The 17,424-nt window shown below is 45.6% G+C and overlaps 16 non-coding genes across 16 annotated transcripts; all 16 read left to right on the top strand.

The window, feature by feature from the left end:
- Positions 1–1,086: 1,086 nt before the first annotated feature.
- On the top strand, positions 1,087–1,159 carry TRNAM-CAU (transfer RNA methionine (anticodon CAU)). The gene has a single exon. It is a non-coding gene; the product is annotated as a tRNA-Met (tRNA).
- Positions 1,160–1,423: 264 nt separating this feature from the next.
- Positions 1,424–1,496, top strand: TRNAM-CAU (transfer RNA methionine (anticodon CAU)). The gene has a single exon. It is a non-coding gene; the product is annotated as a tRNA-Met (tRNA).
- A 265-nt stretch (positions 1,497–1,761) lies between these two features.
- TRNAM-CAU (transfer RNA methionine (anticodon CAU)) lies at positions 1,762–1,834 on the top strand. Its single transcript has one exon. It is a non-coding gene; the product is annotated as a tRNA-Met (tRNA).
- A 2,221-nt stretch (positions 1,835–4,055) lies between these two features.
- On the top strand, positions 4,056–4,128 carry TRNAM-CAU (transfer RNA methionine (anticodon CAU)). The gene has a single exon. It is a non-coding gene; the product is annotated as a tRNA-Met (tRNA).
- A 264-nt stretch (positions 4,129–4,392) lies between these two features.
- On the top strand, positions 4,393–4,465 carry TRNAM-CAU (transfer RNA methionine (anticodon CAU)). The gene has a single exon. It is a non-coding gene; the product is annotated as a tRNA-Met (tRNA).
- Positions 4,466–4,730: 265 nt separating this feature from the next.
- Positions 4,731–4,803, top strand: TRNAM-CAU (transfer RNA methionine (anticodon CAU)). The gene has a single exon. It is a non-coding gene; the product is annotated as a tRNA-Met (tRNA).
- Positions 4,804–7,024: 2,221 nt separating this feature from the next.
- Positions 7,025–7,097, top strand: TRNAM-CAU (transfer RNA methionine (anticodon CAU)). Its single transcript has one exon. It is a non-coding gene; the product is annotated as a tRNA-Met (tRNA).
- A 2,221-nt stretch (positions 7,098–9,318) lies between these two features.
- Positions 9,319–9,391, top strand: TRNAM-CAU (transfer RNA methionine (anticodon CAU)). Its single transcript has one exon. It is a non-coding gene; the product is annotated as a tRNA-Met (tRNA).
- Positions 9,392–9,655: 264 nt separating this feature from the next.
- Positions 9,656–9,728, top strand: TRNAM-CAU (transfer RNA methionine (anticodon CAU)). The gene has a single exon. It is a non-coding gene; the product is annotated as a tRNA-Met (tRNA).
- Positions 9,729–9,993: 265 nt separating this feature from the next.
- On the top strand, positions 9,994–10,066 carry TRNAM-CAU (transfer RNA methionine (anticodon CAU)). Its single transcript has one exon. It is a non-coding gene; the product is annotated as a tRNA-Met (tRNA).
- A 2,221-nt stretch (positions 10,067–12,287) lies between these two features.
- On the top strand, positions 12,288–12,360 carry TRNAM-CAU (transfer RNA methionine (anticodon CAU)). The gene has a single exon. It is a non-coding gene; the product is annotated as a tRNA-Met (tRNA).
- Positions 12,361–12,624: 264 nt separating this feature from the next.
- Positions 12,625–12,697, top strand: TRNAM-CAU (transfer RNA methionine (anticodon CAU)). Its single transcript has one exon. It is a non-coding gene; the product is annotated as a tRNA-Met (tRNA).
- A 265-nt stretch (positions 12,698–12,962) lies between these two features.
- TRNAM-CAU (transfer RNA methionine (anticodon CAU)) lies at positions 12,963–13,035 on the top strand. The gene has a single exon. It is a non-coding gene; the product is annotated as a tRNA-Met (tRNA).
- Positions 13,036–15,256: 2,221 nt separating this feature from the next.
- Positions 15,257–15,329, top strand: TRNAM-CAU (transfer RNA methionine (anticodon CAU)). The gene has a single exon. It is a non-coding gene; the product is annotated as a tRNA-Met (tRNA).
- Positions 15,330–15,593: 264 nt separating this feature from the next.
- TRNAM-CAU (transfer RNA methionine (anticodon CAU)) lies at positions 15,594–15,666 on the top strand. The gene has a single exon. It is a non-coding gene; the product is annotated as a tRNA-Met (tRNA).
- A 265-nt stretch (positions 15,667–15,931) lies between these two features.
- TRNAM-CAU (transfer RNA methionine (anticodon CAU)) lies at positions 15,932–16,004 on the top strand. Its single transcript has one exon. It is a non-coding gene; the product is annotated as a tRNA-Met (tRNA).
- The last annotated feature ends 1,420 nt before the right edge of the window (positions 16,005–17,424 follow it).

Here is a 17,424-nt window from a genome sequence, read left to right as displayed (position 1 = left end):
GATTGTCTTGCCCCTGTGCCCATGAAAGGCTCTGGGGAACGCAGGCACAGTTGCGGCTCAGGCATGGACAGTCTGCAAGGCCCTCCTTCGGCATAATAAAAGTGCCCTTGTGAGCCTGGCTGTGTTTAAATCACACAGCAGGGAATGCAGCTTTCAACTTTCCCTCACTGGCCACGAAGGGCCACGAACGGCCAGGTTCTATAGACCAAAAAGCTAGGAGGAACCCTGGCCACTTTTAAATGAGGGTGGGTTTTGAGCTACAGTTCCTTCAGGAGCAAAGCCTGGATTGGCCTTCCTGGATGTTCCTGTGGCCCGCTGGATGCTTTAATGGGCTGGATAAAGCGTTCTGGAGGATGGAATCCTCTTGGGTTCAGTCTGGGAACTTCTGGGAGTTCATCTGCATAACCCAGCCCCGTCCACCCTTCTTGACCTGGCCGGCAGTTACCTTGCTCTGTTACTAGAGGGCGCGTTTGCACTCTCTTCATGAACCGTGTGCCTCACAGGTGTGATAATGATGTATTTTGGGGTTTGTTTTTGTGGCATGCTACCTGTCACCAGCCGCAAGCAGATCAGCATGAGATCTGATGTCAAATAACAGCATAACAAACTGTGACATAATACAAACCTGACATAAGCGATGTAAGCAGCGAGTATAACGAAACCGGCTGAACGCACGCAAGCAAACTAAATGATGGAAGTGGAAACACATAATTAATCATGCATATATATATAGGAAAGGAGCAAAACTCTCTGCAAATGGGAAAAAAAGCTACCTGCTTACAAAAGGGACATTGGGAGAGGAGAATTAAAAACTGGTAAGAAAAAAGGGCTGAAAAGAGTTAGGTATATATCCAGCGAGGGAGGGGTTGGAAGTTTGTGGCATCTTACCTGTTTTGGAGCATATCAAAATAACTAGCTCAAAATTCAAGCATCGAAGGATGGGACTCTTGATTGATGAATGGAAGACATCTGAAGTACAAAACACTATACATTCAAGTGAAGCTTTTCAGATGGATCGTACTCTCTCTGGAGTTTTGAGTGTGGAGTTGTGTCACATAATCTTCATCAACAAATCATAAAATCGCAGCCTTCTTAGCGCAGTAGGCAGCGCGTCAGTCTCATAATCTGTAGGTCCTGAGTTCGAGCCTCAGAGAGGGCACAAGTGTTTTTTGTTTCAACAAATACAATTGGACATATTTTTTCTAAACATGAAGTGGAGCATGATGTTCAGTAGACCGGAACCCGGTCCTTGTGAATCATAGGATTGGCCTCTTTACTGACGCAGAAAAGAAATATGATCGCAAAATACCATAGAACCAATGGGGCTAGCTGCATTTTATTTTAATATTTCTATCTGGACTGTGTGAGTAGCGTTGTCTCAGATCTGGTTCTCCACCAAGTTCTCCAAAAATACTCCAGCAGAGCCTTCTTAGCGCAGTAGGCAGCGCGTCAGTCTCATAATCTGAAGGTCCTGAGTTCGAGCCTCAGAGAGGGCACAAGTGTTTTTTGTTTCAGCAAATTCAATTGGACATATCCTTTCTAAACATGAAGAGGAGCATGATGTTCAGTAGACCGGAACCCGGTCCTTGTGAATCATAGGATTGGCTTCTTTACTGACGCAGAAAAGAAATATGATTGCCAAATACCATAGAACCAATTGGGGCTAGCTGCGTTTTATTTGAATATTTCTATCTGGACTTTGTGAGTAGCGTGGTCTCAAATCATGCTCTCCACCAGGTTATCCAAAGAGCCTCCAACGGAGCCTTCTAAGCGCAGTAGGCAGCGCGTCAGTCTCATAATCTGAAGGTCCTGAGTTCGAGCCTCAGAGAGGGCACAAGTGTTTTTTGTTTCAGCAAATTCAATTGGACATATCCTTTCTAAACATGAAGAGGAGCATGATGTTCAGTAGACCGCAACGCGGTCCTTGTGAATCACAGGATTGGATTCTTTACTGACGCAGAAAAGAAATATGATCGCAAAATACCATAGAACCAATGGGGCTAGCTGCATTTTATTTGAATATTTCTATCTGCACTTTGTGAGTAGCGTGGTCTTGGATCTGTTTCTCCACCAGGTTCTCCAAACATACTCCAGCCGAACCTGCTTAGTGCAGTAGGCAGCGCGTCAGTCTCATAATTTGAAGGTCCTGAGTTCTTTCCTCAGAGAAGGCAGGCCTCTTCTGTTTCAGGTAATAACTTTTCAAAAACGTTGACAGAATGAGTACAATGTTTGGTATTTTGCAAATGTAAGCAGTCCCTGTGCAAACTTTCTGGCCCTGTGTTCCCACGCCTTCTCCTTGTGCCTTCCAGAGCCCATCAGGTGCACTATGAACTAATGGCAAAACATGGTTGTGCATATAAGGTTGATGCCGCACGAACCCTGCTATGGTTTTTCATATTAATAAGCCTCCGTGCAGTGTCCATAGCCGCCCTAGTGGCGTTATGGCTCTGTAGTTGGTCCGGATAAGCCCAGGGTACCCAGGCCGTAATCTGTAGAGGAAAGAAAAAGGTATGTGGGGCCAACCAGTGGGGAAAAGAGGGGTCAGTTCAAACAAACAGGTTCTTTCGAATAGAGGTGGGGCAGTTTAAAATGATAAGGTTGCTGGTTGGGATAGCATGGGCGCATACTGATAGAGCCAACGTAGGTCTTTGAGCAAAGATTCAGGAAATAAGGATGGTACATTTTATGGTGTTAGATGCAGTGGGGCAGGTTTACATGAGGGCAGTTTCAGAGAATGAGCAAGTATTTCAAAATGTATTTTCTGGCTGTGTGAGGGACTTGAGAGGTCTTCAAGCAGACCCTTGGAGTATGTTTAAAGTCTCTCACAAAATAAACTCTAGAAAAGACAGGTGGGGCACCCAAGCCTAGCGGCCAAATAGTGAGGCGACTGCATGAAAGGCAAATGCGAAAAGAGGCAAAGAGGGGTAGCACAAGGGGATGCACCCAATTTCGACACTTCTGTTTCTGGTGATTGTCTTGCCCCTGTGCCCATGAAAGGCTCTGGGGAACGCAGGCACAGTTGCGGCTCAGGCATGGACAGTCTGCAAGGCCCTCCTTCGGCATAATAAAAGTGCCCTTGTGAGCCTGGCTGTGTTTAAATCACACAGCAGGGAATGCAGCTTTCAACTTTCCCTCACTGGCCACGAAGGGCCACGAACGGCCAGGTTCTATAGACCAAAAAGCTAGGAGGAACCCTGGCCACTTTTAAATGAGGGTGGGTTTTGAGCTACAGTTCCTTCAGGAGCAAAGCCTGGATTGGCCTTCCTGGATGTTCCTGTGGCCCGCTGGATGCTTTAATGGGCTGGATAAAGCGTTCTGGAGGATGGAATCCTCTTGGGTTCAGTCTGGGAACTTCTGGGAGTTCATCTGCATAACCCAGCCCCGTCCACCCTTCTTGACCTGGCCGGCAGTTACCTTGCTCTGTTACTAGAGGGCGCGTTTGCACTCTCTTCATGAACCGTGTGCCTCACAGGTGTGATAATGATGTATTTTGGGGTTTGTTTTTGTGGCATGCTACCTGTCACCAGCCGCAAGCAGATCAGCATGAGATCTGATGTCAAATAACAGCATAACAAACTGTGACATAATACAAACCTGACATAAGCGATGTAAGCAGCGAGTATAACGAAACCGGCTGAACGCACGCAAGCAAACTAAATGATGGAAGTGGAAACACATAATTAATCATGCATATATATATAGGAAAGGAGCAAAACTCTCTGCAAATGGGAAAAAAAGCTACCTGCTTACAAAAGGGACATTGGGAGAGGAGAATTAAAAACTGGTAAGAAAAAAGGGCTGAAAAGAGTTAGGTATATATCCAGCGAGGGAGGGGTTGGAAGTTTGTGGCATCTTACCTGTTTTGGAGCATATCAAAATAACTAGCTCAAAATTCAAGCATCGAAGGATGGGACTCTTGATTGATGAATGGAAGACATCTGAAGTACAAAACACTATACATTCAAGTGAAGCTTTTCAGATGGATCGTACTCTCTCTGGAGTTTTGAGTGTGGAGTTGTGTCACATAATCTTCATCAACAAATCATAAAATCGCAGCCTTCTTAGCGCAGTAGGCAGCGCGTCAGTCTCATAATCTGTAGGTCCTGAGTTCGAGCCTCAGAGAGGGCACAAGTGTTTTTTGTTTCAACAAATACAATTGGACATATTTTTTCTAAACATGAAGTGGAGCATGATGTTCAGTAGACCGGAACCCGGTCCTTGTGAATCATAGGATTGGCCTCTTTACTGACGCAGAAAAGAAATATGATCGCAAAATACCATAGAACCAATGGGGCTAGCTGCATTTTATTTTAATATTTCTATCTGGACTGTGTGAGTAGCGTTGTCTCAGATCTGGTTCTCCACCAAGTTCTCCAAAAATACTCCAGCAGAGCCTTCTTAGCGCAGTAGGCAGCGCGTCAGTCTCATAATCTGAAGGTCCTGAGTTCGAGCCTCAGAGAGGGCACAAGTGTTTTTTGTTTCAGCAAATTCAATTGGACATATCCTTTCTAAACATGAAGAGGAGCATGATGTTCAGTAGACCGGAACCCGGTCCTTGTGAATCATAGGATTGGCTTCTTTACTGACGCAGAAAAGAAATATGATTGCCAAATACCATAGAACCAATTGGGGCTAGCTGCGTTTTATTTGAATATTTCTATCTGGACTTTGTGAGTAGCGTGGTCTCAAATCATGCTCTCCACCAGGTTATCCAAAGAGCCTCCAACGGAGCCTTCTAAGCGCAGTAGGCAGCGCGTCAGTCTCATAATCTGAAGGTCCTGAGTTCGAGCCTCAGAGAGGGCACAAGTGTTTTTTGTTTCAGCAAATTCAATTGGACATATCCTTTCTAAACATGAAGAGGAGCATGATGTTCAGTAGACCGCAACGCGGTCCTTGTGAATCACAGGATTGGATTCTTTACTGACGCAGAAAAGAAATATGATCGCAAAATACCATAGAACCAATGGGGCTAGCTGCATTTTATTTGAATATTTCTATCTGCACTTTGTGAGTAGCGTGGTCTTGGATCTGTTTCTCCACCAGGTTCTCCAAACATACTCCAGCCGAACCTGCTTAGTGCAGTAGGCAGCGCGTCAGTCTCATAATTTGAAGGTCCTGAGTTCTTTCCTCAGAGAAGGCAGGCCTCTTCTGTTTCAGGTAATAACTTTTCAAAAACGTTGACAGAATGAGTACAATGTTTGGTATTTTGCAAATGTAAGCAGTCCCTGTGCAAACTTTCTGGCCCTGTGTTCCCACGCCTTCTCCTTGTGCCTTCCAGAGCCCATCAGGTGCACTATGAACTAATGGCAAAACATGGTTGTGCATATAAGGTTGATGCCGCACGAACCCTGCTATGGTTTTTCATATTAATAAGCCTCCGTGCAGTGTCCATAGCCGCCCTAGTGGCGTTATGGCTCTGTAGTTGGTCCGGATAAGCCCAGGGTACCCAGGCCGTAATCTGTAGAGGAAAGAAAAAGGTAAGTGGGGCCAACCAGTGGGGAAAAGAGGGGTCAGTTCAAACAAACAGGTTCTTTCGAATAGAGGTGGGGCAGTTTAAAATGATAAGGTTGCTGGTTGGGATAGCATGGGCGCATACTGATAGAGCCAACGTAGGTCTTTGAGCAAAGATTCAGGAAATAAGGATGGTACATTTTATGGTGTTAGATGCAGTGGGGCAGGTTTACATGAGGGCAGTTTCAGAGAATGAGCAAGTATTTCAAAATGTATTTTCTGGCTGTGTGAGGGACTTGAGAGGTCTTCAAGCAGACCCTTGGAGTATGTTTAAAGTCTCTCACAAAATAAACTCTAGAAAAGACAGGTGGGGCACCCAAGCCTAGCGGCCAAATAGTGAGGCGACTGCATGAAAGGCAAATGCGAAAAGAGGCAAAGAGGGGTAGCACAAGGGGATGCACCCAATTTCGACACTTCTGTTTCTGGTGATTGTCTTGCCCCTGTGCCCATGAAAGGCTCTGGGGAACGCAGGCACAGTTGCGGCTCAGGCATGGACAGTCTGCAAGGCCCTCCTTCGGCATAATAAAAGTGCCCTTGTGAGCCTGGCTGTGTTTAAATCACACAGCAGGGAATGCAGCTTTCAACTTTCCCTCACTGGCCACGAAGGGCCACGAACGGCCAGGTTCTATAGACCAAAAAGCTAGGAGGAACCCTGGCCACTTTTAAATGAGGGTGGGTTTTGAGCTACAGTTCCTTCAGGAGCAAAGCCTGGATTGGCCTTCCTGGATGTTCCTGTGGCCCGCTGGATGCTTTAATGGGCTGGATAAAGCGTTCTGGAGGATGGAATCCTCTTGGGTTCAGTCTGGGAACTTCTGGGAGTTCATCTGCATAACCCAGCCCCGTCCACCCTTCTTGACCTGGCCGGCAGTTACCTTGCTCTGTTACTAGAGGGCGCGTTTGCACTCTCTTCATGAACCGTGTGCCTCACAGGTGTGATAATGATGTATTTTGGGGTTTGTTTTTGTGGCATGCTACCTGTCACCAGCCGCAAGCAGATCAGCATGAGATCTGATGTCAAATAACAGCATAACAAACTGTGACATAATACAAACCTGACATAAGCGATGTAAGCAGCGAGTATAACGAAACCGGCTGAACGCACGCAAGCAAACTAAATGATGGAAGTGGAAACACATAATTAATCATGCATATATATATAGGAAAGGAGCAAAACTCTCTGCAAATGGGAAAAAAAGCTACCTGCTTACAAAAGGGACATTGGGAGAGGAGAATTAAAAACTGGTAAGAAAAAAGGGCTGAAAAGAGTTAGGTATATATCCAGCGAGGGAGGGGTTGGAAGTTTGTGGCATCTTACCTGTTTTGGAGCATATCAAAATAACTAGCTCAAAATTCAAGCATCGAAGGATGGGACTCTTGATTGATGAATGGAAGACATCTGAAGTACAAAACACTATACATTCAAGTGAAGCTTTTCAGATGGATCGTACTCTCTCTGGAGTTTTGAGTGTGGAGTTGTGTCACATAATCTTCATCAACAAATCATAAAATCGCAGCCTTCTTAGCGCAGTAGGCAGCGCGTCAGTCTCATAATCTGTAGGTCCTGAGTTCGAGCCTCAGAGAGGGCACAAGTGTTTTTTGTTTCAACAAATACAATTGGACATATTTTTTCTAAACATGAAGTGGAGCATGATGTTCAGTAGACCGGAACCCGGTCCTTGTGAATCATAGGATTGGCCTCTTTACTGACGCAGAAAAGAAATATGATCGCAAAATACCATAGAACCAATGGGGCTAGCTGCATTTTATTTTAATATTTCTATCTGGACTGTGTGAGTAGCGTTGTCTCAGATCTGGTTCTCCACCAAGTTCTCCAAAAATACTCCAGCAGAGCCTTCTTAGCGCAGTAGGCAGCGCGTCAGTCTCATAATTTGAAGGTCCTGAGTTCTTTCCTCAGAGAAGGCAGGCCTCTTCTGTTTCAGGTAATAACTTTTCAAAAACGTTGACAGAATGAGTACAATGTTTGGTATTTTGCAAATGTAAGCAGTCCCTGTGCAAACTTTCTGGCCCTGTGTTCCCACGCCTTCTCCTTGTGCCTTCCAGAGCCCATCAGGTGCACTATGAACTAATGGCAAAACATGGTTGTGCATATAAGGTTGATGCCGCACGAACCCTGCTATGGTTTTTCATATTAATAAGCCTCCGTGCAGTGTCCATAGCCGCCCTAGTGGCGTTATGGCTCTGTAGTTGGTCCGGATAAGCCCAGGGTACCCAGGCCGTAATCTGTAGAGGAAAGAAAAAGGTAAGTGGGGCCAACCAGTGGGGAAAAGAGGGGTCAGTTCAAACAAACAGGTTCTTTCGAATAGAGGTGGGGCAGTTTAAAATGATAAGGTTGCTGGTTGGGATAGCATGGGCGCATACTGATAGAGCCAACGTAGGTCTTTGAGCAAAGATTCAGGAAATAAGGATGGTACATTTTATGGTGTTAGATGCAGTGGGGCAGGTTTACATGAGGGCAGTTTCAGAGAATGAGCAAGTATTTCAAAATGTATTTTCTGGCTGTGTGAGGGACTTGAGAGGTCTTCAAGCAGACCCTTGGAGTATGTTTAAAGTCTCTCACAAAATAAACTCTAGAAAAGACAGGTGGGGCACCCAAGCCTAGCGGCCAAATAGTGAGGCGACTGCATGAAAGGCAAATGCGAAAAGAGGCAAAGAGGGGTAGCACAAGGGGATGCACCCAATTTCGACACTTCTGTTTCTGGTGATTGTCTTGCCCCTGTGCCCATGAAAGGCTCTGGGGAACGCAGGCACAGTTGCGGCTCAGGCATGGACAGTCTGCAAGGCCCTCCTTCGGCATAATAAAAGTGCCCTTGTGAGCCTGGCTGTGTTTAAATCACACAGCAGGGAATGCAGCTTTCAACTTTCCCTCACTGGCCACGAAGGGCCACGAACGGCCAGGTTCTATAGACCAAAAAGCTAGGAGGAACCCTGGCCACTTTTAAATGAGGGTGGGTTTTGAGCTACAGTTCCTTCAGGAGCAAAGCCTGGATTGGCCTTCCTGGATGTTCCTGTGGCCCGCTGGATGCTTTAATGGGCTGGATAAAGCGTTCTGGAGGATGGAATCCTCTTGGGTTCAGTCTGGGAACTTCTGGGAGTTCATCTGCATAACCCAGCCCCGTCCACCCTTCTTGACCTGGCCGGCAGTTACCTTGCTCTGTTACTAGAGGGCGCGTTTGCACTCTCTTCATGAACCGTGTGCCTCACAGGTGTGATAATGATGTATTTTGGGGTTTGTTTTTGTGGCATGCTACCTGTCACCAGCCGCAAGCAGATCAGCATGAGATCTGATGTCAAATAACAGCATAACAAACTGTGACATAATACAAACCTGACATAAGCGATGTAAGCAGCGAGTATAACGAAACCGGCTGAACGCACGCAAGCAAACTAAATGATGGAAGTGGAAACACATAATTAATCATGCATATATATATAGGAAAGGAGCAAAACTCTCTGCAAATGGGAAAAAAAGCTACCTGCTTACAAAAGGGACATTGGGAGAGGAGAATTAAAAACTGGTAAGAAAAAAGGGCTGAAAAGAGTTAGGTATATATCCAGCGAGGGAGGGGTTGGAAGTTTGTGGCATCTTACCTGTTTTGGAGCATATCAAAATAACTAGCTCAAAATTCAAGCATCGAAGGATGGGACTCTTGATTGATGAATGGAAGACATCTGAAGTACAAAACACTATACATTCAAGTGAAGCTTTTCAGATGGATCGTACTCTCTCTGGAGTTTTGAGTGTGGAGTTGTGTCACATAATCTTCATCAACAAATCATAAAATCGCAGCCTTCTTAGCGCAGTAGGCAGCGCGTCAGTCTCATAATCTGTAGGTCCTGAGTTCGAGCCTCAGAGAGGGCACAAGTGTTTTTTGTTTCAACAAATACAATTGGACATATTTTTTCTAAACATGAAGTGGAGCATGATGTTCAGTAGACCGGAACCCGGTCCTTGTGAATCATAGGATTGGCCTCTTTACTGACGCAGAAAAGAAATATGATCGCAAAATACCATAGAACCAATGGGGCTAGCTGCATTTTATTTTAATATTTCTATCTGGACTGTGTGAGTAGCGTTGTCTCAGATCTGGTTCTCCACCAAGTTCTCCAAAAATACTCCAGCAGAGCCTTCTTAGCGCAGTAGGCAGCGCGTCAGTCTCATAATCTGAAGGTCCTGAGTTCGAGCCTCAGAGAGGGCACAAGTGTTTTTTGTTTCAGCAAATTCAATTGGACATATCCTTTCTAAACATGAAGAGGAGCATGATGTTCAGTAGACCGGAACCCGGTCCTTGTGAATCATAGGATTGGCTTCTTTACTGACGCAGAAAAGAAATATGATTGCCAAATACCATAGAACCAATTGGGGCTAGCTGCGTTTTATTTGAATATTTCTATCTGGACTTTGTGAGTAGTGTGGTCTCAAATCATGCTCTCCACCAGGTTATCCAAAGAGCCTCCAACGGAGCCTTCTAAGCGCAGTAGGCAGCGCGTCAGTCTCATAATCTGAAGGTCCTGAGTTCGAGCCTCAGAGAGGGCACAAGTGTTTTTTGTTTCAGCAAATTCAATTGGACATATCCTTTCTAAACATGAAGAGGAGCATGATGTTCAGTAGACCGCAACGCGGTCCTTGTGAATCACAGGATTGGATTCTTTACTGACGCAGAAAAGAAATATGATCGCAAAATACCATAGAACCAATGGGGCTAGCTGCATTTTATTTGAATATTTCTATCTGCACTTTGTGAGTAGCGTGGTCTTGGATCTGTTTCTCCACCAGGTTCTCCAAACATACTCCAGCCGAACCTGCTTAGTGCAGTAGGCAGCGCGTCAGTCTCATAATTTGAAGGTCCTGAGTTCTTTCCTCAGAGAAGGCAGGCCTCTTCTGTTTCAGGTAATAACTTTTCAAAAACGTTGACAGAATGAGTACAATGTTTGGTATTTTGCAAATGTAAGCAGTCCCTGTGCAAACTTTCTGGCCCTGTGTTCCCACGCCTTCTCCTTGTGCCTTCCAGAGCCCATCAGGTGCACTATGAACTAATGGCAAAACATGGTTGTGCATATAAGGTTGATGCCGCACGAACCCTGCTATGGTTTTTCATATTAATAAGCCTCCGTGCAGTGTCCATAGCCGCCCTAGTGGCGTTATGGCTCTGTAGTTGGTCCGGATAAGCCCAGGGTACCCAGGCCGTAATCTGTAGAGGAAAGAAAAAGGTAAGTGGGGCCAACCAGTGGGGAAAAGAGGGGTCAGTTCAAACAAACAGGTTCTTTCGAATAGAGGTGGGGCAGTTTAAAATGATAAGGTTGCTGGTTGGGATAGCATGGGCGCATACTGATAGAGCCAACGTAGGTCTTTGAGCAAAGATTCAGGAAATAAGGATGGTACATTTTATGGTGTTAGATGCAGTGGGGCAGGTTTACATGAGGGCAGTTTCAGAGAATGAGCAAGTATTTCAAAATGTATTTTCTGGCTGTGTGAGGGACTTGAGAGGTCTTCAAGCAGACCCTTGGAGTATGTTTAAAGTCTCTCACAAAATAAACTCTAGAAAAGACAGGTGGGGCACCCAAGCCTAGCGGCCAAATAGTGAGGCGACTGCATGAAAGGCAAATGCGAAAAGAGGCAAAGAGGGGTAGCACAAGGGGATGCACCCAATTTCGACACTTCTGTTTCTGGTGATTGTCTTGCCCCTGTGCCCATGAAAGGCTCTGGGGAACGCAGGCACAGTTGCGGCTCAGGCATGGACAGTCTGCAAGGCCCTCCTTCGGCATAATAAAAGTGCCCTTGTGAGCCTGGCTGTGTTTAAATCACACAGCAGGGAATGCAGCTTTCAACTTTCCCTCACTGGCCACGAAGGGCCACGAACGGCCAGGTTCTATAGACCAAAAAGCTAGGAGGAACCCTGGCCACTTTTAAATGAGGGTGGGTTTTGAGCTACAGTTCCTTCAGGAGCAAAGCCTGGATTGGCCTTCCTGGATGTTCCTGTGGCCCGCTGGATGCTTTAATGGGCTGGATAAAGCGTTCTGGAGGATGGAATCCTCTTGGGTTCAGTCTGGGAACTTCTGGGAGTTCATCTGCATAACCCAGCCCCGTCCACCCTTCTTGACCTGGCCGGCAGTTACCTTGCTCTGTTACTAGAGGGCGCGTTTGCACTCTCTTCATGAACCGTGTGCCTCACAGGTGTGATAATGATGTATTTTGGGGTTTGTTTTTGTGGCATGCTACCTGTCACCAGCCGCAAGCAGATCAGCATGAGATCTGATGTCAAATAACAGCATAACAAACTGTGACATAATACAAACCTGACATAAGCGATGTAAGCAGCGAGTATAACGAAACCGGCTGAACGCACGCAAGCAAACTAAATGATGGAAGTGGAAACACATAATTAATCATGCATATATATATAGGAAAGGAGCAAAACTCTCTGCAAATGGGAAAAAAAGCTACCTGCTTACAAAAGGGACATTGGGAGAGGAGAATTAAAAACTGGTAAGAAAAAAGGGCTGAAAAGAGTTAGGTATATATCCAGCGAGGGAGGGGTTGGAAGTTTGTGGCATCTTACCTGTTTTGGAGCATATCAAAATAACTAGCTCAAAATTCAAGCATCGAAGGATGGGACTCTTGATTGATGAATGGAAGACATCTGAAGTACAAAACACTATACATTCAAGTGAAGCTTTTCAGATGGATCGTACTCTCTCTGGAGTTTTGAGTGTGGAGTTGTGTCACATAATCTTCATCAACAAATCATAAAATCGCAGCCTTCTTAGCGCAGTAGGCAGCGCGTCAGTCTCATAATCTGTAGGTCCTGAGTTCGAGCCTCAGAGAGGGCACAAGTGTTTTTTGTTTCAACAAATACAATTGGACATATTTTTTCTAAACATGAAGTGGAGCATGATGTTCAGTAGACCGGAACCCGGTCCTTGTGAATCATAGGATTGGCCTCTTTACTGACGCAGAAAAGAAATATGATCGCAAAATACCATAGAACCAATGGGGCTAGCTGCATTTTATTTTAATATTTCTATCTGGACTGTGTGAATAGCGTTGTCTCAGATCTGGTTCTCCACCAAGTTCTCCAAAAATACTCCAGCAGAGCCTTCTTAGCGCAGTAGGCAGCGCGTCAGTCTCATAATCTGAAGGTCCTGAGTTCGAGCCGCAGAGAGGGCACAAGTGTTTTTTGTTTCAGCAAATTCAATTGGACATATCCTTTCTAAACATGAAGAGGAGCATGATGTTCAGTAGACCGGAACCCGGTCCTTGTGAATCATAGGATTGGCTTCTTTACTGACGCAGAAAAGAAATATGATTGCCAAATACCATAGAACCAATTGGGGCTAGCTGCGTTTTATTTGAATATTTCTATCTGGACTTTGTGAGTAGCGTGGTCTCAAATCATGCTCTCCACCAGGTTATCCAAAGAGCCTCCAACGGAGCCTTCTAAGCGCAGTAGGCAGCGCGTCAGTCTCATAATCTGAAGGTCCTGAGTTCGAGCCTCAGAGAGGGCACAAGTGTTTTTTGTTTCAGCAAATTCAATTGGACATATCCTTTCTAAACATGAAGAGGAGCATGATGTTCAGTAGACCGCAACGCGGTCCTTGTGAATCACAGGATTGGATTCTTTACTGACGCAGAAAAGAAATATGATCGCAAAATACCATAGAACCAATGGGGCTAGCTGCATTTTATTTGAATATTTCTATCTGCACTTTGTGAGTAGCGTGGTCTTGGATCTGTTTCTCCACCAGGTTCTCCAAACATACTCCAGCCGAACCTGCTTAGTGCAGTAGGCAGCGCGTCAGTCTCATAATTTGAAGGTCCTGAGTTCTTTCCTCAGAGAAGGCAGGCCTCTTCTGTTTCAGGTAATAACTTTTCAAAAACGTTGACAGAATGAGTACAATGTTTGGTATTTTGCAAATGTAAGCAGTCCCTGTGCAAACTTTCTGGCCCTGTGTTCCCACGCCTTCTCCTTGTGCCTTCCAGAGCCCATCAGGTGCACTATGAACTAATGGCAAAACATGGTTGTGCATATAAGGTTGATGCCGCACGAACCCTGCTATGGTTTTTCATATTAATAAGCCTCCGTGCAGTGTCCATAGCCGCCCTAGTGGCGTTATGGCTCTGTAGTTGGTCCGGATAAGCCCAGGGTACCCAGGCCGTAATCTGTAGAGGAATGAAAAAGGTAAGTGGGGCCAACCAGTGGGGAAAAGAGGGGTCAGTTCAAACAAACAGGTTCTTTCGAATAGAGGTGGGGCAGTTTAAAATGATAAGGTTGCTGGTTGGGATAGCATGGGCGCATACTGATAGAGCCAACGTAGGTCTTTGAGCAAAGATTCAGGAAATAAGGATGGTACATTTTATGGTGTTAGATGCAGTGGGGCAGGTTTACATGAGGGCAGTTTCAGAGAATGAGCAAGTATTTCAAAATGTATTTTCTGGCTGTGTGAGGGACTTGAGAGGTCTTCAAGCAGACCCTTGGAGTATGTTTAAAGTCTCTCACAAAATAAACTCTAGAAAAGACAGGTGGGGCACCCAAGCCTAGCGGCCAAATAGTGAGGCGACTGCATGAAAGGCAAATGCGAAAAGAGGCAAAGAGGGGTAGCACAAGGGGATGCACCCAATTTCGACACTTCTGTTTCTGGTGATTGTCTTGCCCCTGTGCCCATGAAAGGCTCTGGGGAACGCAGGCACAGTTGCGGCTCAGGCATGGACAGTCTGCAAGGCCCTCCTTCGGCATAATAAAAGTGCCCTTGTGAGCCTGGCTGTGTTTAAATCACACAGCAGGGAATGCAGCTTTCAACTTTCCCTCACTGGCCACGAAGGGCCACGAACGGCCAGGTTCTATAGACCAAAAAGCTAGGAGGAACCCTGGCCACTTTTAAATGAGGGTGGGTTTTGAGCTACAGTTCCTTCAGGAGCAAAGCCTGGATTGGCCTTCCTGGATGTTCCTGTGGCCCGCTGGATGCTTTAATGGGCTGGATAAAGCGTTCTGGAGGATGGAATCCTCTTGGGTTCAGTCTGGGAACTTCTGGGAGTTCATCTGCATAACCCAGCCCCGTCCACCCTTCTTGACCTGGCCGGCAGTTACCTTGCTCTGTTACTAGAGGGCGCGTTTGCACTCTCTTCATGAACCGTGTGCCTCACAGGTGTGATAATGATGTATTTTGGGGTTTGTTTTTGTGGCATGCTACCTGTCACCAGCCGCAAGCAGATCAGCATGAGATCTGATGTCAAATAACAGCATAACAAACTGTGACATAATACAAACCTGACATAAGCGATGTAAGCAGCGAGTATAACGAAACCGGCTGAACGCACGCAAGCAAACTAAATGATGGAAGTGGAAACACATAATTAATCATGCATATATATATAGGAAAGGAGCAAAACTCTCTGCAAATGGGAAAAAAAGCTACCTGCTTACAAAAGGGACATTGGGAGAGGAGAATTAAAAACTGGTAAGAAAAAAGGGCTGAAAAGAGTTAGGTATATATCCAGCGAGGGAGGGGTTGGAAGTTTGTGGCATCTTACCTGTTTTGGAGCATATCAAAATAACTAGCTCAAAATTCAAGCATCGAAGGATGGGACTCTTGATTGATGAATGGAAGACATCTGAAGTACAAAACACTATACATTCAAGTGAAGCTTTTCAGATGGATCGTACTCTCTCTGGAGTTTTGAGTGTGGAGTTGTGTCACATAATCTTCATCAACAAATCATAAAATCGCAGCCTTCTTAGCGCAGTAGGCAGCGCGTCAGTCTCATAATCTGTAGGTCCTGAGTTCGAGCCTCAGAGAGGGCACAAGTGTTTTTTGTTTCAACAAATACAATTGGACATATTTTTTCTAAACATGAAGTGGAGCATGATGTTCAGTAGACCGGAACCCGGTCCTTGTGAATCATAGGATTGGCCTCTTTACTGACGCAGAAAAGAAATATGATCGCAAAATACCATAGAACCAATGGGGCTAGCTGCATTTTATTTTAATATTTCTATCTGGACTGTGTGAGTAGCGTTGTCTCAGATCTGGTTCTCCACCAAGTTCTCCAAAAATACTCCAGCAGAGCCTTCTTAGCGCAGTAGGCAGCGCGTCAGTCTCATAATCTGAAGGTCCTGAGTTCGAGCCTCAGAGAGGGCACAAGTGTTTTTTGTTTCAGCAAATTCAATTGGACATATCCTTTCTAAACATGAAGAGGAGCATGATGTTCAGTAGACCGGAACCCGGTCCTTGTGAATCACAGGATTGGATTCTTTACTGACGCAGAAAAGAAATATGATTGCCAAATACCAAAGAACCAATTGGGGCTAGCTGCGTTTTATTTGAATATTTCTATCTGGACTTTGTGAGTAGCGTGGTCTCAAATCATGCTCTCCACCAGGTTATCCAAAGAGCCTCCAACGGAGCCTTCTAAGCGCAGTAGGCAGCGCGTCAGTCTCATAATCTGAAGGTCCTGAGTTCGAGCCTCAGAGAGGGCACAAGTGTTTTTTGTTTCAGCAAATTCAATTGGACATATCCTTTCTAAACATGAAGAGGAGCATGATGTTCAGTAGACCGCAACGCGGTCCTTGTGAATCACAGGATTGGATTCTTTACTGACGCAGAAAAGAAATATGATCGCAAAATACCATAGAACCAATGGGGCTAGCTGCATTTTATTTGAATATTTCTATCTGCACTTTGTGAGTAGCGTGGTCTTGGATCTGTTTCTCCACCAGGTTCTCCAAACATACTCCAGCCGAACCTGCTTAGTGCAGTAGGCAGCGCGTCAGTCTCATAATTTGAAGGTCCTGAGTTCTTTCCTCAGAGAAGGCAGGCCTCTTCTGTTTCAGGTAATAACTTTTCAAAAACGTTGACAGAATGAGTACAATGTTTGGTATTTTGCAAATGTAAGCAGTCCCTGTGCAAACTTTCTGGCCCTGTGTTCCCACGCCTTCTCCTTGTGCCTTCCAGAGCCCATCAGGTGCACTATGAACTAATGGCAAAACATGGTTGTGCATATAAGGTTGATGCCGCACGAACCCTGCTATGGTTTTTCATATTAATAAGCCTCCGTGCAGTGTCCATAGCCGCCCTAGTGGCGTTATGGCTCTGTAGTTGGTCCGGATAAGCCCAGGGTACCCAGGCCGTAATCTGTAGAGGAAAGAAAAAGGTAAGTGGGGCCAACCAGTGGGGAAAAGAGGGGTCAGTTCAAACAAACAGGTTCTTTCGAATAGAGGTGGGGCAGTTTAAAATGATAAGGTTGCTGGTTGGGATAGCATGGGCGCATACTGATAGAGCCAACGTAGGTCTTTGAGCAAAGATTCAGGAAATAAGGATGGTACATTTTATGGTGTTAGATGCAGTGGGGCAGGTTTACATGAGGGCAGTTTCAGAGAATGAGCAAGTATTTCAAAATGTATTTTCTGGCTGTGTGAGGGACTTGAGAGGTCTTCAAGCAGACCCTTGGAGTATGTTTAAAGTCTCTCACAAAATAAACTCTAGAAAAGACAGGTGGGGCACCCAAGCCTAGCGGCCAAATAGTGAGGCGACTGCATGAAAGGCAAATGCGAAAAGAGGCAAAGAGGGGTAGCACAAGGGGATGCACCCAATTTCGACACTTCTGTTTCTGGTGATTGTCTTGCCCCTGTGCCCATGAAAGGCTCTGGGGAACGCAGGCACAGTTGCGGCTCAGGCATGGACAGTCTGCAAGGCCCTCCTTCGGCATAATAAAAGTGCCCTTGTGAGCCTGGCTGTGTTTAAATCACACAGCAGGGAATGCAGCTTTCAACTTTCCCTCACTGGCCACGAAGGGCCACGAACGGCCAGGTTCTATAGACCAAAAAGCTAGGAGGAACCCTGGCCACTTTTAAATGAGGGTGGGTTTTGAGCTACAGTTCCTTCAGGAGCAAAGCCTGG

Source organism: Ambystoma mexicanum, chromosome 4p, assembly GCF_040938575.1.
Source record: "Ambystoma mexicanum isolate Mex_15411 chromosome 4p, UKY_AmexF1_1, whole genome shotgun sequence".
Lineage (NCBI taxonomy): Eukaryota > Metazoa > Chordata > Amphibia > Caudata > Ambystomatidae > Ambystoma > Ambystoma mexicanum.
The sequence above is the reverse complement of the archived record's forward strand: the minus strand, read 5'-3'. Positions and strand labels throughout refer to the sequence as shown.